At 37.2% G+C, this 20,707-nt stretch overlaps 1 protein-coding gene across 3 annotated transcripts in view; it reads right to left on the bottom strand.

Annotated features, from left to right (window-relative positions):
* The window catches only part of CYSTM1 (cysteine rich transmembrane module containing 1), a 106,054-nt gene that overhangs the window by 31,554 nt on the left and 53,793 nt on the right, over positions 1–20,707 (bottom strand). The gene's annotated exons all lie outside the window — the stretch shown is intronic.

The following is a 20,707-nucleotide window of genomic DNA, read 5'->3' as shown; positions in this document are numbered from 1 at the left end:
AGTATTAGAGAGGCGAGGGAGAGGAAAACGGGTGGGAATGGGGAATTATATTTTTAAGCACCTCATTCTCCCAAAACAGGAATCTCCAACTACAAGAAAAACCTCCACTGAAACATAACAAACATTGTAAGCATATAGTGCTAAATCCCCAAATGAAAACATCTCCAGCAGTCAAGGGTTCTCAGGCTACAAGCTCAGGACTCTTGAGGGTGATCTGAAGGAAAGGAAATGACAAACCACACAGAGGTTCTTCCTGAGAAAGTCAAAAGTAAAATCAAATCTCAGACTGGTCCAGATCCTACAGTCAAGTGCCTTGCACCTAGCAGCCTTCACAAAAGAAGAAAAAAACCTGGGAATGATAAGATAAAAGGCTGGGGGAGGGTGTCCTCTAATCACTCTGAGTCATAATATTTTTCTTATTTAATCAACAGTTCTTCCAAGTATTCCGGGCACAAGGCAGCTAGCTCCAGTTCTAAAAGGGCTTTAGGGCTGCAATTTGATAAGATTTTACATAAGAGCTCAAAGGAAAACAAGTCACCACAGGAGAGGGGACTAAATCCTGTAATAGATTAAAAGCTTTTTAAAGAGGAAAGACTGTTCAGGCGTCCACTTGAATAGATACTCTCCTGTACTGCAAAATCAAAGTGGAATTTTCTTAAGGGAAGAGGGGGTGGAGTGACTATGATGTTCTTTCCCAAACAAGTGAAAACTGTATAACAGTGGTGAGCCTCCCCTTCTGCCCTTTCTGAGCCTCAGTTTCCTCATCTATAAAATGAAGGGAGCTGGTTTAGAGATATCCTCAACAGTAATTTTCAGAGCAACTTTATAGCTTTAGGTTTTGGGCTAAGCAGATGATTATTTCCCAGTTCCCATGAGTCCTTGAACTTTCAGTCAAGTCAGTCAATGAACATTTTTTAAGTGCCCATTATGTGCCAGGCACTAAGACAGCCCTTGCTTTTGAGAACCTCAGAGTCTCATGGGGGAGACAACATGAAAATAACTGTACAAACAAGCCATAGACAGAACTTACCCAGACAGAAAGAGACAGTGGGCTATAGGTGCCCCTAAATGTGGAGGAACAACCCTGAGTCTAACTGGGGGGGGGGGGGGGGGGGGGGGGGGGCCGTGTTAAGCAGAAGAGAATTTAACATCCCAAAAGACAGACAATGAAAGATTACAAATCAAGAATAAGTTACCCAGCAAAACTAAGAAAAATCCTATGAGGAAGAAAATGAAACTAATGAAATAAAAGATTTCCAAGAACTCCTCATAAAAAGCCAGAACTGAGTAGACATTCTGAAATGTAAACAGAGGAGCAAAGAGAAATACAGAGGTACAGATATCTATTTTAATTGGAAGGTATTATGGAACTGTTTACATGGGAGGTAAGAGACAAATGTCTTCTCAGAACACCAGTATTTCTAAGAGTCCCAGAGAAAGGTAAATATGACAGACAGTTGGTGGGTGGTTTTACTATTTTGATAATTTAAGGAGAAGACAAAAATGAGAGGAACTGGGGATTTTCCTTAGGAAGAAAGGATAAGAAATCTCTATCACATAGAGGCACATAAAATGAAGAGTATTTGCTCGTGGAAGAAAAACTAAAGAGAACATTTTCATATGGACTGTATAAAAAAAAGGTCAAACACGATTACAGGTCACCGCAAACTCTAGAGGCTTATCGGGGATTTATATTCACATGCAGCCAGTTTCTGTGGGCAAGGAACAACAGATAAAAATCAATATTAATACTTTGTGTATGCATCAGATAAACACATAACTAAGAAGGAAATTAAGGACCTGAAGTTAGAGATGACAAGAACTACTGATTACTGAATAGGAATAGGAATGCTTCTCAGTCGTACAGGATACTTAAAAATTGCACAGGTATTGGGGCATATAGACCTCACTAAAAATGTTTTAAAAAGCAGAAATACTAAAAACATTTACTGATCAAAATGCAAAATAAATTATATTTAACAAAGGGCTTTTGAAGAAAAAAGGCAGTTGGAGATTAACATAATTCTGAAGAATTGGTAGGTAGGTCAAGGAACAAATTGTGAAAATTGAAAATTTCAACAGAGACAAAATATCAAAACTGATAGAAGTAGCAAAAGCAGATAGAGGAGGGGAGAGGATTTATATCTTTAAATGCTTGTATCAACAAAAGAATGAACAAATTAATACTGCATGAAACTAAAAAAAAATTGAATAACTCAATCCTCCCTCATTCTGAAAATTACAGAAGAGAAAGCAGAGATGCAATTGATTAAATTAGGAGCTGACTTTTTTTGGGAAAAAAATGGATAAGCAGTAGCTAGTTTGATTAAAAGAGAAGAAAAGCAAATTGTATTCAAAATGAAAACAAAACTAAGGAGGAAATAAACACTGTGTTAGATGCTAGAGACATAAAGAAAGGCAAAAACCTATCTAGACGGAGCTCACTGTTCAATGGAGAACACAACATGTAAACAATTATGTACAAACAAGATACAGGCAATGAAAATGCAGAGTTGGGGAAATGGAAATGTCTTACACACAAGTGGAAAAAAGGAGGCTAATGTCACTGTAAGAAAACTGGAGAGGTAAAAGGAGGCCAGGGTATGAAGGACTTTAAACACCAGAAGATTTTATTTTTGATTCTCAAGGCAATAAGGAGCCCTTTGAGGATAGTGAATGGGGATGAGGGGATGACATGGTCAGATCTGTTCAGGAAGATCAATCTGACAGCTGAGTGTAAAATGGGGCTTGACTGAGCAGAGAGTGATCAGAAGGCTATTGCAAAGCTGAGGTGTGAGGTAATAAGCATTTGCATCATGAGAGATATTGGAAAAGTAAGATCTACAAGATTTGGCAAGACATTAGATATTCTGGGTGAAAGAGTGAGGAGTTGAGAATGACATCTAGGTTATAAGCCTGGATGACCAAGCAAATGGTAGTGCCCTTCACAGTAACTGAAACGTAATACAGAGAGAAGGGTTTTGGGAGAATGATAACAAGTTTAGTATTGGATATAGTGAGCTGGAGAAGCTTCACAACATCCACTTCAAGATGGCAGTTGGAGATGTGAGAATGGATGTCAGGAGAGAAGTTAGGGCTTGATAAGCAGAACTGGGAATTACCTGCATAGAGATAATAACTGAATCCATGGGAGCTAATAAGATCATCAACAGAAATAGCATAGAGAAAGGTGAAAGGAGGGGAAGAGAGGTGAGAAGAAAAGAAAACAGAACAAAACCTTGGACAGAACCATGACCTGGAAGAAGATCCAGTGGAGAAGACTGAAAGGAGCAGTCAGACAGGTGGGAGAAGAATAAGGAGGGAGAAGTGTCACAAAAGCCAGTATCAAAGAGATTGACAGTGTCAAAGGTTGCAGAAAGGTCAAGAAAGATGAGAACTGAGAAAAGGTCATTGGCAATTAAGAGATCATTGGTAACTTTAGAGAGAGTAGTTTCAGTTGAATGCTGAGGTCAGAACCAGAAGCCAGACTACAGAGTTAAGAAAAGAGTAAGAGGAGAGGAATGGAACAAAACTGATTAATTTAGAGGAAACAGATGAACAAAAATATAGAATATACAACCTTAAGAAAGAAAAAGAGATAGACTATTTCTATTCCCTAAATTTCCAGTCTTCTTATACTTTATGCCTTCAATGACACGGCCTCTTTACTGTTCCTTGTATGAGACTGTGCATTTTCTCTGGCTGTCCTCCATGCCTGGCATACTTTCCTTTCCTCCTCTCCACTACCTGACTTCACTGGCTTCCTTCAAGTCTCAGCTAAAATTCCACCTTTCACAAGAAGCCTTTCCTAATCCACCTTAAAGGTAGTGCCTTCCCTCTTGAGATGACCTCCAATTTACAAAGTGTGCATATGTGTGTATGAATATATGTAGGTATATATACACACTTCTATATATACATACTCATACACATATAGCTTTTTTTATACATAGTAACTTGCATTTTATTTCCCTCATTAAACTATGAATTCCTTGAAAATAAGCACTTATCTGCCTTTCTTTGTATCTCCAACGCTTAACACAAAGGTTGGCATATAAAAAGTGATATGGCCATTACTAATAAATGTTTGTTGATGTGACTAGGTTATTTAAACAACCGAATTATCAAAACAAAAAAAAAAAAGAAACTGAATAATTCATAAACAATCTCCCAATGGTTTTGGAAAAAAATACTCCAGGACCAGAAGAATTTACAAGTGAATTCTATTAAAAGGCATTCACACAACAATTAATTCTACTATCATATAAACCAATCACAATAACAGACAAAGCATCCCTTCCAATTTCTTTCCATGATATAAATATGGTCTTTATACTTAAACCAGGGAGAGACAAAGCAGAGAGAGAAAACTACGGACAAATATCCCTAATGAAATGGATGTAAAATTTTAAAATAAATCATTAGCAAATAGGCTACAACACATTAAAAAGGTTAAAGCTTATATTCAGTTTGGATTTATACCAGGAATGTAATACTTGTTCAACATAAAGAAGCTATAAATAAATAATTTTTAATAATATATATAATAAAAACTACATGATTAAATCAATAGATGCTAAAAAGGCTTTCTGGAAAAAATTTAACATTTTTTTCTGTTCAAAACATTAAAAAGCATATCAATAAATGGACTTTCCCCTAATATAGTAAATACTATGTAAAACCAACAGCAAATATTATATGCAGTGGAGAAAGATCAGAGGTCTTTCGAATGAAATCAGATATAAAAGCAAGGATACCTATTATCATTACTATTGTGGTGGTTTGTCCTTCCTTCTCCAGGTTGTTTGTCCTTGCTTCTCAAAGAGGACCTAGGCATCTGGAAGATAATGTCATGACTTGCAAATCAACTGGATTTCAGTGAGATGGAGTTTGCAAAACTCCTTACTCTTCTATCTGGGTCCAGTGGCAAGATAAAGATCAAAATGACTGGAGAGATGCAGTGGGAGACCTTGGCCTTTTTAAGTAAGGTCTAAAAATGCTAGCTGTAGCAGTAAGACAAGAAAGAAACTGAAAGGATAAACACAGGTAAAAAGGAAACAAAGTTACTGCTTTTTACAGATAAAATGATTTACTTCAGAAAACTGTAAACAATCAACCAAAAATTAATTGAAATATTAAACTCAGCAAATTTCAAGATATAAAACAAATTCACATAAATCATCAGTATTCCTACATAACGGAAAGAAAAACAGGAAGAGACAAAAACAAATTCCACTCAAAATAACATCAGAAGCTATAAAATATTTGGAAGTGTATTTACCAAGATTCACCTACGAATTATGTATAGATTCAAACATAAAACATTCTGCAAAAATGAAGACAGACCTATTTAATTGGAGAAATGTGAATGTTCATGTGTACGTCAAGCCACAATACAATAAAAATGACAATACCACTTAAATTATTTTGCTTATTCAGCATCCAAACTGCAAAAGGATTATTTTATAGACTTAGAAAAAATAATAATGAAATTTTTATAGAGGAACAAAAGTTCAAGAATCTCAAGGGTAATAATGAAAAAAGTGGGAAGAGGGCCTATCAATACCAGATCTCAAATACATTACATATTTTAAATGATTTCATATTGGTTTAAAAATTGAAGATGCTGATCAGTGAAAAAGATTTAGGTACACAATATACAGAAGCAAATGAGAACAGTAGCAAAGTTTTAGATAAACCCAAAGACTACTTAATGGAGTAAAAATTCATTAGTTGACAAAAACTGCTGGGAAAACTGGAAAGTAGGCTTGATAGAAATTAGGTGTAGGCCAACATCTCACACCACTTACTTAAGATAAACTCTAAATAGATAAGTGACTTCCACGTAAAAGGTGACATCATAAGGAAATTACAGGAACAAAGAAGAAATTATGCAACTATGGACAGAGGAAGAATGGACTAAATAAGTGATGAGGATCCCAGAAGATAAAATGGACAATTCTGATGGTATAAAGCTTAAGTATTTGCAATTGGAAGGGAACCAGGCAACTAGAAAAAAATCATCGCAGAAAGTTTATCTGAAAAAGGTCATACATCCAAGACATACAAGGAATTCATTCAAACTTGTAAGATGAAGAGCACTCCCTATTAACTACTCAAAGAATATGAACAATTTCCAAAGGAAGAAATCTAAGTGAGACGGTAAAGGCAGGGACTTGCCTGAGCTCTCCCCCAAACCCCTCTATGCGCTTTTAAAAATGGCTCTAAACAAATTCAAGAGCAGCCACTGAAACAAATTCCAAGACAACGTGGAAGGTCAGCAGGAAAGGGTGAGAGAGGAGCACAGTCCTGCGCTGGACAGACCCAGCCCCAGCAAACCCAGAGCAGGCCTCAGGGTCACTGAATCACAGCAGCAGTTTCCAGACTTCTCAGTCCAAAGATTTCAAAGCCAACTTATAAGGTTAGCAGGAAAGGTCTGTCACACCTGGGGCAAGAGTGGAGCACAGTCCAACACAGGCCTCTCCTACATGGGAAGATGATATTTATAACTCCTAAGACCTTTCTCATTATTAAGGTAGTTAGAAGGAATATATAGACAGAGGGAACAGGTGTGAATTGAATATGAAGGGATGACATCTAAGAAATAAAATTAAGGATTGAAAGAGAAGAATGTACTGGGAGAAAGAGAGGTAGAATGGGGCAAATTATCTTACATAAAAGAGGCAAGAAAAAGCTTTTACAGTGGAGGGAAAGGGGGGAGGTGAGGGGGAGTTAAACATATATACTCAATTGCTTATAGAATTCTATCTTACTTACCCTATAGAAAAGTAAAAGGAAGAGGGGATAAGAGAAAGGGGGTGGGTGATAGAAGGAAGGGCATATTACAGGAGGGCATGGTCAGGGTGAAAGGAGACAGAGAACAGAAAAAACAAGAGTAGAGAACAGGATGGAGGGAAATACAGTTAGCAAAAGTAACTGGAAAAAAATTTGAACCAAGTTTCTCTGATAAAGGCTTCATTTCTCAAACATATAGAGACTGAGTTAAATTATTAAAATAAGAGCCATTCTCCAATTGATAAATGATCAAAAGATATGATCAGTTTTCAGATAAAGTAATCAAAGCTATCTATAGACTTGTTGTTGTTTTTGTCCTTCATTTTCGAAGAAGACCATGACACAATCAGGGAAATGATGAAATGACCTGCACTTGACTTTGATTTGGGAGGGCTGTGCAGGTCACCAGCCTCACTTTCTCCTCCTGAGCCATTTGGATCTAGCGACCAGATATTCATCAGGATTGCAGGAGATGGTTCAGGATGCAATGGGAGACACTAGCCCTTTTAGGCTAAGGCCTTTTCAGGTATTCACTTAAGTTGAGGTAATGCCTCAGCTTAATTCCCATTTAGGGAATAGGCCTTCCTCTATGCAGTGAGTTAATGGTTGGCCCCCTTTAATTAAAAACAAAACAAAAAAAATAAAGCTGGGAGGGGAAGACCTCAGGACTGCTATTCCTAACTCGCTATTGATTACAGAAATACAATTAAAACAACTGAAGTACTACCTCTTTCTAATGGCGAATTAGGACAGAACAGGTCAGAAAAGGTAAATGACAAATGTTGGAGGGAACACGGGAAAAATGAGATTTTAATGCACTATTGGTGGAATTGTGAACTGATTCAATGGATTCTGTAGAACAATTTGGAACAATGCCCAAAGGGCTTAAAACCATGAATACCCATTGACCTAGCAATACCACTACTAGGCCCATATCCCAAAAGAGATAAAAAACGAAAGGAAAAATGGACCTACCTATACATACAAAAATATTTATAGCAGCTCTTTTCTAGGGGCTAGAAGTTGAGGGAATGCCCATAAACTGGGGAATGGCTGAACAAGTTGTGGTGTGTGATTATGATGTAATACTATTTTACTATAAGAAATGATGAGCAAGATGCTCTAGGAAGAACCTGGAAAGACTTGAATAGGCTGATGCAAAGTGAATGTACTGGGTACAAAGTAACAGAAACATTCTAAGCTGATCAGCAGTGAATGATCCTCAGCAATATAATGACCCAAGTCTCTATATCAAATAGTTTGCCTTCTCAATGAAGGTGCGATGAGGAAGGAGGGAGAAAATTTGGAATGCAAAGGTGAATGTTAAAAATTGTTTTTAAATGTTAACTAGGGGAAAATAAAATACTAAATTTAAGCTACTAAAATCTAAGCTGCTGCTGTTCTTTTTTTTCATTTTTGTCAGTTGTGTCTGACTCTTCAAGACCCTTTTTGGGTTTGTTTGGTTTTTTTTGGCAAAGATACTGGAGTGGTTTGCCATTACTTCTTTCTCTAGCTCATTTTACAGATGTGGAAACTGAGCCAAACAAGGTTAAGTGTCTTGTCCAGGATCATACTGCTCAGACACTTGTCTGAGGCCAGATTTGAACTCAGGTCCTACTGGTTTCAGTCCCAGTGCTCTATTCACCACTCTATTCTAGCTGCCCCTACAATGAAACACAAATAATGTTAATTAGTAGTTTTTAAAGTCACTCTGTGGCCTCAAGCATCCTTATTTTTAGTTGAGTGGCACTATTTCTATTTGAGTTTGTCACTACTGGCCTAAAAATATGACACAGAAAAGACTTAAGAACTCTGATCAATGCAATGATCTGCATAAATATGTTCCCAAAGTTGGCAATACCAGCCTTTGGGAGGGTACAGGAACGATCCACAGGGGCACTAATGGATAGAAATGGTGCAAATTTCCAAAAAAGCATTAAAGGGTTAAAGGAGGTAGATTTCCAGGGAGTGCTAATTTTTTATTTTTTATTTTTTTGAAAAGCAGGTGGTAGGCCAAATAAGTTTGGGAACCTCTGTTATTTATCCTACAATGTCTCAAAAGAGAGAGATAGTGGGCAGGCCAAGCCAATATAATAAAAATGACAATAATCTACTTATTCAGTGCGATACCAATTAAATTATCAAAAACTATTTTGTAGATATAGAAAAAACAACAACAAAATTCATCTGGAAGAACAAAAGGTCAAGGATATCAAGGAAATTAAAGAAAATGAGAAGGAAGGTGGTCTAGTTGTACAGGTCTCAAATTATATTATAAAGTGGTAATTATTAAAACAATCTGGTACTGGTTAAGAAATAGAGTGGTGGATCAGTGGAACAGATTAGGTACATAAGACCAGTAGTAAATGACCACAGTAATCTAGTATATGATAAAGCCAAAGATCCAAACTTTTGGAACAAAAACTCATTATTTAACAAAAACTTCTGGGAAAAGTGGAAAACAGTATGGCAAAAACTAGGTAATGACCAACATCTCACACTGTATACCACGGTAAGGTCAAAATGAGAACATGATTTACAAAAAGGTGATACCATAAGCAAATTAGGAGATAAATGGAATGGTTTATCTGTCAGATCTATGGAGAAGGGAAAAATTTAGGACCAAAGAAAATATAGACAGCAATACCAACTATAAAATAATTTTGATTACATAAAATGAAAGTTTTTGCACAAAGAAAATCAATGCAACCAAAATTATAAGAAAAGCAGAAAACGGAAAAAAATTTTTGCAACAAGTATTTCTGATAAAGGCCTCATTTCTCAAATACATAAAGAACTCAACTAAATTTCTAAAAATTCAAATCATTCCCCAATTGAGAAATGATCAAAGGATATAAACAGCCAGTTTGCAGACAAAGAAATCAAAGCTGTCTATAATCCTATGAAAAATGCTCTAAATCACTACTGATTACAGAAATGCAAAATAAAACAACATTGAGGCATCACTTAACATCTGTCAAACTGACTAATATGACAAAAAAGGAAAATGATGGATGTTGGAGGGAACGTGGGAAATCTGCACTGTTTGTGGAATCATGAACTGATCCAACCAACCACTCTGGAGATCAATTTGGAACTATGCCTAAAGGGCAATCAAACTTTGCATACCATTTGATTCAATATACCACTGCTAGGTCTATATCCCAAAGATATATATAAAAAAAAAAGGGGGATGAGGGGAAGGACGTATTTGTATAACAATATTTATAGATGTGGTTTTTGAGGTGGCTATGAATTGGAAATTGAGGGGATGCCCATCGAATGAGGAATGGCTAAACAAATTGTGGTATATGATTGTGGAATATTATGGTGCTGTAAGAAATTACAAGTAGGATGATTTCAGAAAAATTTGGAAAGACTTACATGAACTGATACAAAGTCTTCGTATATGGAAATGTTTCTTTTTTACGTTTAAATTCAGGAAAAAGAAACTTTAAAGAAAGCATTAGGGAACACAGTCTCAATTCAGGATAGCTTTCTAAAGCACTAATAAAGAAGAAAGTTCAGGACAAAGACAAGATGGGGAATGTTGTACCATCCCGGTAAATTGAACATATGTGTTTTCAAACAAGTATATGGAACAGATTTGTAGTCTCATATATAAGGCTCTTTTCTGGACTTTTTTACATGAAAATATTTGTGTTTGTTGATGATTTTTCCAATTTATAATTAAAAAAATTTCCCCAAGAATACAGAGTTCAGATTCATGTAATAAATAACCAATCTTAATTCATGAAGACTTATGATGAAATGTATTTCCGTCCTCTCAATAGAAAGGTGATGAACTATGGGTACAGAATGATCCATATACTTGGTCAGACAATGTCAATATGCCTTCTGCTTACTGCTTTCTTTGGTTACAAGAGAAGGAGCAAGAGAGGTCATTGGGAAAATAGCGATATTAAAGGTGCGGGAAATGCTTTGAATACAGGATGAAAATAGGTAAAGAAAGACAATTAGATATTCAGTTTGGGTTCTCACTTTTTGAAAATAACACACCAAGACAGAAAAATTGCTGGAACATTAGGAAGTAACGAACCCTGTACCTCAGGTCCTCTACATGTACAATCCAATAAACAGGAAAACCCTAAAATATCATGGGCAAACAGAATTCTTACTTCATCAGTTCTAAAAGTCAATCTGTTCCTACATAAGCCTATGATGAAGCCATGGCCTGGGTCCTGGCTAAATCTATTCTCCTCTGAAGAACACCTCAAGAGGATTGCATTGCTTTGGGGCCAAGTCATAAATATGGTTCTACTCAGGGCCGAGTCTAAGGTGGTCCCATACCAAATCATGGTCATCAAGTCTGGTCTAAAAGAAATACAAACAAATGCAACTTCTCCCCCATCTGCTTATATCTTCAGACATCCTCCTGACTTGGAGCTAGTAAGAGCAATAATAGCTGTGACTTATATTTTCCATTAAGGTCTGCTGAAACACCTGTGGAGAAAATACTACAGATATCATCCTCATTTTACAGATTAAGAAACTGAAGCATAGCAGTTAAATGATTTACCCAGAGCTACACAGCTAGCAAAAACTGAAAGGCTCAAATTCAGGTTTCCCTGATTTCCCTGAAAGTCCAGTGCTCTTTCAGGGTTAGGCCGGATGATCAGACTGGCTTTTTCTCAGGGGCTTGAGCAAAGTTCTCCATGTAGTTGTCTCATTGTGAGACTTTTTACATAACAACGGATACCTTAATTCTTAAATGCTCCTAAAGATAATGAAGAAAGCCTCACATGACCTTCTTCATCAGAAAGTTATCCACAGACATTAAGCTACAAGAACACTGCCGTTGCTGATATAGTTTGTAGAAATAGACAACCTTAATATACTTACTCTTAAATATATTTTTGAAATTAATTTTCATAAATTTAACAGTTAAAATAATAAAAGCAGTGAAGAGATAAGAAATCTGTATTGTAGAAGCTTGTACTGCAAAAGGATTTTTAAAGCCTGGATCATTTAACCTAGAAATAGAGCCATGTTGGGAATTCTAGAATCTGGGACAGGTTAGGGGTGGCAAGGAAAGGATTTATTGCTGGGGAAGATGCTACTTGGGAAGGGAAATAAGGCAGTGCTAGACTCACCTGGAATGGAAGAAGACCCTGTGATTCCACCTCCAACATGTATAGCCACTCACAATCAAGAGTGGCTGAACTCGGAGAGGGGCAGATTATGTCCTACAGAGGTGAGGTATCTGCAGCCTGCCTCGAGGCCACATGTAGCTTTCTAGGTCCTTGGGAATAGCTTTTTGACTGAGTCCAAATTTTAGAGAATAAATTCTTTTATTAAGGAGATTTGTTCTGTAAAGTTTGGATTCAAAGGGCTGCGCTTGACAACCTAGAGGGCCACAAGTATCCTCAGGGCTGCAGGCTTCCCACCCCTGCACCTAGAAAGTCCAATCTGTACTCCTACAGTTTCAACAATCCCTGACTCCTCCAAACCCTTAAAAGAGGGAAAAGGAAACTGACAGGTGTGGTCATCTCTCTCAATTCCAGAACCTAGAAGTGTAACAGGGGTAAAGATGAGAATCCCAAAAGAGGCAATACTGTGGATTCAGGGGATAGTTATATGGAAACCAGAAAACTGTGAAGGAGGAGAAATGAAGGTTGGGAATGAAAGCTTACTCTTTTCTAAATTTTAGTGACTGTAGCATAGCCCTGGTCATTCTGCCCTAGTTATGGTACTGAAAAGAAAAGTTATAAATGAGCAGGTTAATTCTGAGACAGTCCTTCCCTAATACCTTTGTATTTTGAGAAGCAGGGATAGTTAAATGAAATCAGAAGCTGAAATTACACAACACATGAAACCTCATTTTTTGGTTGGACACTGCCTTGGTTAGGAAGTTTTGTTTAAAGGCAGTTAAATGGTACGATAGATAAGAGTGTGGACCTGGAGTTAGGAAGACCTAAGTACAAATTTTGCCTTACTCACAAGCTGTGTCATCCTGAATGAGGAAGTTGGACTTGGCATCTAAATCTACGATCTTGTGATTTGCTCCTGTCTTGGGAAGACTAATGTATTGAGTTTCAAGAGAGAAAAAAAATGAATCTTTCCAAGATACAAATGAGTATAACTGGACACCTGATACTTTGAATAAGACACATCAAGGCTAGTCCATGGTCACTGACTGGCCAGTTATGGCTTTGGTCTGATTTGAGATGACAATCCTGAGTATCAGTAATAGGAGCAACAATACCTCCTTTAATTTTTTGCATTTTAGGTAGGATTACAGTGGCTGATTTAATTTTATTAGTAACAACAGCGGTGAATCAAAATGTAAATATTGTGAACTGTGAAATGTTAGATGTTTACAAAGCTGCAGCAAATTCTACCAATGCCAACAGTCCTTTCATACTCCTTTCTTTACAGAAACTCATGAAAGAACCCAAAAGGAAAGATGTGAAAATGAAAGAGCTGTCGTCAAGATTTCAGAAGATTCCTTTACAAAGTTTCCTCTGTGGCTAACCAGGTGGCCACAGTTAAACTGAAAAAGAGGCAAGACTGCCCCACATATAGGCACCAAGCTCGATACTCTCCATAGAGAGCAATTTGTGGGTAGGAAACAAAATACAAGTTGAAATACCCAGAAGAGGTTCACAGAAGACAGTATTCAGACTGTTATTTAAAAAAAAAAAAAGACAAAGAGCATCAGTAAAACTTAAAAAAAAAAAAAATTTTTTTCCAAGAAAGGCTCCAGTAATAAAATCTATAGCCTGAAATGTCTATGCACAAAGTTTAGTTAACAAGCAGGGTGGACTAAAGGTCTCAAAACATGCTGGTATGTCTAACACTCCCCCATCCCCACCCTCAAGGGCTTGGCAGAATGACTCATGTCCCTCTGCCATGAACTGGAACTGGAATGTGACTCTGATTGAGATTACTTTATCCACCACAGGTATCAGGGATCGAGGCAGTAGAATGTCATTGTTAAGATGTTCTATTCACATGAGGAAATTCAAGAACTAGGAAAGGGAACCTATTAACCAATAAGCATTTATGAAGGATGTACTGTGTTAAGTGCTGGGAAAACAAAGATAAAACTGAAACAGTCTCTGCATTCAAAAATCTTAAAATCTACCAGGGGGAATACATTAAAAAAAACATAAGGTAAAAATTCTTGTAGAGACAGGAGAGCATAAGCAGCTGATGTGACCAGGGAAGGGTTTGTGGAAGTGATGTTAAGTTGAGTTTGAAAAGAATTCTAACATGGGAGAGTGCACTTGAGTGAAGACCAAAGGAGAAATGTCTCAAAAGATGTTACTGGAGCATCCTGACTACCTAGGCAAAAAGAGGAAAGAGATGAGGAGCTTAGGAAACAAACCACGAGCCTGGCACAGGAAGCACCATAAACGCCTGCTGGAGTTCTTGCCATGCTGAAAGCAGAATAGCTAATAATTACTCAATTCACTTTAATGATAATTTCATTTTTCAAAAGGTAATGAAAACATAGGAAGATTTTATTCGGGATCTAACTCTCAATTAACACAGAAAAACTGATTATTGAAGTGAAAACAATGGGAACTTCAGGAAAAAGCTAGTACTACTTCAGAATATGCAATAGGGGAGCAGGAAGCTGGGCATATCCTAGACCGAGGGAAAGTATATTCAAAAAGATTCAAGAAAAAGACAAGTTTAATACCACGAAACAAAATTCTATGGGGGAAGTTAGCCCAGGAGGGCCAGGAACTATTGACATGAAATTCTGAAGACTCAAGGGGAAACAATTCTGAGAGAGATGAAAAATGGGAATTATCTGAAGAAACCAAAGGGAAATTATAGAGAACTATCAATTATCTTAAGATTTTTAAAAGATGAACACCAAAGATAGGGAAAGCAAAAGATGAATACAAAGAGGCATAGCATAGTACTCTAAGAATACTATCAGGAATGAAATGTGGCAAAGGAGGAAAGATAAGAAACACAAAAGGGGTTTTAAAAACTGTATTGGGGAAAAGAAGATCATCAAAGATGGTTCAGTACCACTGCAAAGTGTGGCTGGGATGACATCAGTAGGTTGCATGAGACATTCGAAGACCCTCCATCTCATCGGAAGGAACAGAGCTGGCAATCCTCATCTCATTCAAGAGTTGTGATTAGTCAAGCATCTTAGAGACAGGAAGAGAACACCTGACCCTTGATTCAACTCGATTTGATAAATATTTATTAAACACTTATTATTCACCAGGCACTATGCTAAGCACTGGAGATACAAAAAAGAAAACAAGACATTTTCTGCTGGCAAAGAGCTTACAATGTAATGGAGAAAGATACACACAAAAGGAAGCTGAAAAAAGGAGGGGAGGTGGTCACAAGGAGGGTTGTGGTGATCTGTGAAGTAGAAGCCAAGCAGAGTAGTTGTTGGAAAACAGAGTACTGAAAACTCAGATAGGATTGCTGAGCCACTGTCATGAGATCTGAATGATTACAGAACAGGAAAAGTCTCAGTGAACTGGAAAAGGGCAAATGTCCTAATTTAAAAAGGGGAGGAAGAGACAAAAAGGAGCCAGCACCTCCGTCAGTGAGCTTGAGTTCAATTTCTTGCAAAATTCTAGAGTTAAAAGGCAGTCTGTGAACATCTAGAAAAAGGAAGAAGGGATCACAAAAAGCAAACATGGCTTCAGCAAGGATGGTCATGCCAGGTGAACCTAACTTCCTTTTCTGACAGTTACTAAACTATTATATTAAGGGAATGCTGCAAATATACACTGTTGGTGTTGTTATTCAATCATTTTTCATTCATGTCCCACTCTCTGTGACCCCATTTGGGGTTTTCTTGGTAAAGATACTGGAGTGGTTTGCCATTTTCTTCCCCAGCTCATTCGGCAGATGAAGAAACTGAGGCAAAGAGGGTCAAGTTACTTGTCCAAGGTCACACAGTAAGTGTCTGAGGACAGATTTGAATTCATCTTCCTGACTGCTTGCTAAGCCACCAAATTGCCTGCAAATACACACACACAGACACACACACAGATATATACATTATATATACACACATATATTTTAGCAAAACAATTGTTAAGTATCTCATGCTCTTCTTGAAGAAAAAAAAAATGAAGAGAAGTATGCTAGACAGCAGGACAGTTAGATGGATTCAAAAAGTAGTCATTAATAGTTTCAACTAACTTGGAGGGAGTTTCCAGTGGATGCCCAAGGATCGGTGTTCAGCCTTGTGCTGGCATTTTATCGACAACTTCTATGAAGACAAAGATAAGATGCTTACCAAATTTTCAGGTAACAAACTGAAGAGCAGTCAGGATCTAAAAAAATTTTTGATAGATAGAATCTACTTAGTTGAAACTTAACAGGGATAAATGTAAAGTCTTCCATTTGAGGGTCACAACCACAAGCTGGTGAAAGCACAGTTGCAAAATACAGTGTGATATGGCATCCAGAAAAGTCAAAATGAAGTTGGACAGAATTGAGAGAGGCCCAAGCTCCAGGGATAAGATGAGGCCAATTCCACTCGCTTTTACCCTGCTCAGACTCTAACTAGAAGACTGTACTCCATCACCTGAAGGGCCATCATTACTCAGGAGTATTAGACTCGTTTTGTTGGGCCTTAGAGGGCAGAGGATAGAGATTTCAGGGAGGCAGTTTTAGATAGACAGAAGTAGAATGGCCTGCTTCAAGAAGTGGGCTATCTCACTAGTGCTCTTCAAGCAGAGGCTGGATGACTACTACTATCTGGGTTTCTTGTAGGAATTATTCTTTGGGGGAACAGATTGAACGAGATAGTCACTGAAACCCCTGCAATCTGAAATTGTCACTCCAATTTTGTGAATTATTCATTACGTATTCTCTGGTCACTCAGCCACAGAGGAAAATGGTTTTACTTTTCAATAAAATGTGAATTATGTCCAGTGTTAAACTGGGTCTGGCTTATTATCTCAAGTTCCAACATAGAAGCAATCACAATACTCTTGACATCAGGTGAACTGGACGTGGGATTTCTACAAACATTTCAATGCAATGTCTTATTAGTTTCATCTCCTGTGCTGATAATGATCTAGTCTTTAGTGATCCTTTCAAATACCCCCCCTTAAACTGATTCTTTATCTCTTACTTCTACAGTATCCAAACCAAAACCTCTCCTTTTATATTCCTTAAGCTAAAAGGGATATAGATAAGGATAAAGAGAAAGAAAGCTTGAGGAATAAACTTTTAAGACTAGTTAAATAGAGGCAGAAAATTATATACTCCACAGGGAACAGAGAAGGCAAAACGAAAGAGGTCACGAGACCAGTCCTGTAAATAAAGCCAATCCTTGCCAACATCCTTTGTATCACCAGGTTGGTAAACCATAAACTGGTCCAAACCAATGGGTAGCAGTCTTGCTAAACAAAATGAATTTTCAAACTTCAATTGTCTTTTCACACTCCTGTAACCATGAGTGCTGAGGAGAACATGTTGGCCATGGTTTTTTCTTTGTTAGGCAATCAGGATTAAGTGACTTGACCAGGGTCACACAGCTAGTAAGTGTCTGAGACCAAATCTGAACTCAGGGGCTCTATCCACCATGCCACCTAGCTACTATGGTTTTTGAAAAGGCAAAACATCATAGTTTGAACAAATCATTTGAAAAAACTTGCTTCAATGGTGGTGAGAAGTATGAAGGGAGAATCAGAGGCAAAGGCCAGAAACATGAAGTTCTGTTTTCTCCACCGCTTGCAATGGTTCTCTTCACATTCTATGATATAAATGGAGACAGCCACTACTCTCCCACCTGACTAGAGCCACTAAACATACAGACAATTCACCTCCAGTCTTGTTCTTACCTGAGTTCTCAGATTTAAAGACAGAAGGGACCTCAGAGATGACCCCATTTTGTGGATGAAGAAAATAAGGTTTAGAGAGGTTCAAAGAATTTGGAACTAGAGCTTGAAGGCCCAGGGAGGTTAAGTGATTTGTTGAAGGCTGACACAGGTTTGGATTTGAACCCAGGTCCTCTGACTTCAAAGCCACTGTTTTTTTCACTATGTCATGATGAACTGAGTTTAAGAAGTTACTGCTTATAAAACTTGGCTGGAGTCTAGAGAGATTAATAGGAGAAAGCTCTGATCAAATACTTAAAATAGTTTCCTCTCTACTCTTAAATTGTTTTCTGATCTAATTTGTAAAATTTAGGATTAAATATCCATGGGAACATGGTATATTACAGAGAGCTGAGGATTTGAGTCAGGAGACCTAAGGTTGAAAAATCCTCCTTCAACCCAATTTATGTGACAGTGGGTGGATAGGTCACTTAGTCACACTGATCTCAGTTTTCTAATCTGTAAAATGAAGATAATAGTATTTGTACTACTTATGTCCCTCGCTATGAAGGAAGAAGGTGCTGTCTAAATATGGTACCATTATTATAGAAGTGTGAATTACTTTTAATACAGATTTTCTGCCCAGGGTTATAGAATAGCTTGGGTAAAAGAGATGTCTGAGAAATGCAATGCCTGATCAGTCTTACAATAAATAATCCCAGCTTTTTTCACCTTTCCTCTTCTTCGAATAGGGCAGAACATTTTTTCCCCTTGTTGACATATCCAAGCAGAAAGGAGAGAGATCATTTAAATTTATTTTCTCTAGTATTACTCCTCCGTAATGGCCAGTAATTATCAAAGGAATTAAGGTCCCAATATCACATCTCTACTGCACCACAGATTTGCATAACTATACTAGGGAGACAGTTCTTACTTTTCACATTTATTTATGCTCATAATATTAGAGACTAACCTACAGTACTCTGTATATACAGTAAATATTCTGGCCCTGCCAAGATAAAATATTACATTGTCTTTAAAAGATGAGGAAGGACAAAAGAGTAGGACTTAGTAACTCTTTTTGCAAGGTGAAACTCAGAATTAAAACTCCATGGACAAAGAGTTCTCATCCCTGCTACATATTACCCCTACAACCTTTGGTCATGCCATGTCTCTCTAGGCCTCAATTTCATCACATGTAAAACAGGGGTTAGATGTTATGACTTCTAATTTCCATTTCAGGATTACATCCTAAACCTTTTTTGTACATCTCTAATTTGACTTTTTTTTTAACCTCAGGAATTTCTCCTTTTATATCTGTCCTCACCTCACCCAGTAACCACTCTTTGGGACTGTCCAAAGGCAAACTCAGGAGACCAGCACACCCAGCAAGGTCTGCTATTCTCTTCCTAATGCTGACTAGCATTTTGTTAAATCATAATATCATAATCCTACACCTCTGATTAAAATACTCCCAAGTAAACAAGCTCCCCATAAAGGAGCAATGATTCTAAACCTAATAGAAAATGGTATCACAATCCAAGGAGGTAAAAGTTTAGGAAGCCCAATTCTATTAACGACCAGCAAGCCCCAAACCAAATGTAGCACACAACTGTCTTTCAACAAAGCCTACTAGAGTTGCTCCTATCTCAATCAATATCTAATATTACTTTTATCAATAACAAAAGCTTAAAAATATATATTTTTCATATTAAGTTCAGACCAATCTCTTAAGACTTCACTATATATTTCCAGAAAGCATGAAAAGAAAAAATGTTTCTTTCAAACAGCTGTGTGTGAGTGTTAAGAAATGTTACTACAGTTTTCATTTTTTAGTGCACAATAATAAGAATGCAAAGAAGCACTAAAAGGAAGTAGTAGTAACTGTAATGACTAAACTTAGTCCAAGGAGATATGGGAACCACAGATGTGGAATGTTACATACGCTATTAGACATAATCATTATAAATGCTGGTTCTGCTATACTGTTTTTCTTGGTCACCAGAGAAGGGCTTAATACAAGGGTAGGTAGGAAGGGCATATCTAGAGAAGACTGACATGAAAACAAAAGGTACCCATAAAACTTTTATCTAATAAACCTGAGGAGCTTAGAAGCTTTTGCCCAAAATACAGATAATGTGGTCAATAATAAGAGAGCCAAACCTATATGCATCTTACAAAAAAACTGGGTGAAGCTGCAACAGAACACACCTTTTTTTATAGCAAAGAGGTAGAAGACCACTAGAACAGTATATTGTGCACTTTGTCAAGCGAGGTTTCTCTACTGCTTAATTGTTTTTCTTTGTCGATTGTGTTCAATTTGGGGGTTGACAGGTAGTGTAAAAATGATCAGTATAAATAAAACATTTTCAAAAAAATGAAGCTACATTCAACTACAAAATCATTAAATTTCAAAATTAATGGCTAAGAGAAATGCTAGATATCTTGAATACAGAGTATCTACAAATCTGCAAAGCATCAGCAAAAGAACTCAGTCAATCTTGTGTGTAAAATTAAAGCATTACTAGATTGGAAATTAACATAACCATCATGAGCATCTGGAACAAAGGATGTGATGAATGGAATAGTAGGCGCCATGTGCTATTGGAGTGAGTTTGTTTAAATGAGTGTCCCAAATGCTAGGATAGCCTTGTGTTAAACAGAAGACTTGTCAGCTTATGAGACTTATTTTAGAAATTGTTCCTTCAGTGCCAAAGACCTGAATTCTGTGTTTGTTACTCCTCAGACAGCACTTGGTGACACATTTCCTGCACTATTCTGTGTACTCGTAATATAAACTGTTACAAGAGAAAGCCAAGAAAATGGAACTTAGTACTTGTCAAGATTTTTCTTCAAAATATATTTAATGTTTATATTTTATCTAGGGAGTTCCTGATTTATAAAACTGAAAAGTTTTTGTCTTTCCCATTTGTAGTATTTTCCTACAATTAGGGACCTTGGAGTTTCAGTATGGGGCACCCACCTTGGATGAATCCTGAAGTACTGGAAATGTCAAGATTTAAAATAACTTCCAGAACAGAAATAAACCTTCAGTTCTGTTACTAAGGCAAGCAAAGGGTTAAGACATGGGCAAAGTGGCTTAGCATAGCAAACTAATTGGCACAAAGACA

This window comes from Notamacropus eugenii, chromosome 1 (genome assembly GCF_028372415.1).
Source record: "Notamacropus eugenii isolate mMacEug1 chromosome 1, mMacEug1.pri_v2, whole genome shotgun sequence".
Classification (NCBI taxonomy): Eukaryota; Metazoa; Chordata; class Mammalia; order Diprotodontia; family Macropodidae; genus Notamacropus; species Notamacropus eugenii.
The sequence above is the reverse complement of the archived record's forward strand: the minus strand, read 5'-3'. Positions and strand labels throughout refer to the sequence as shown.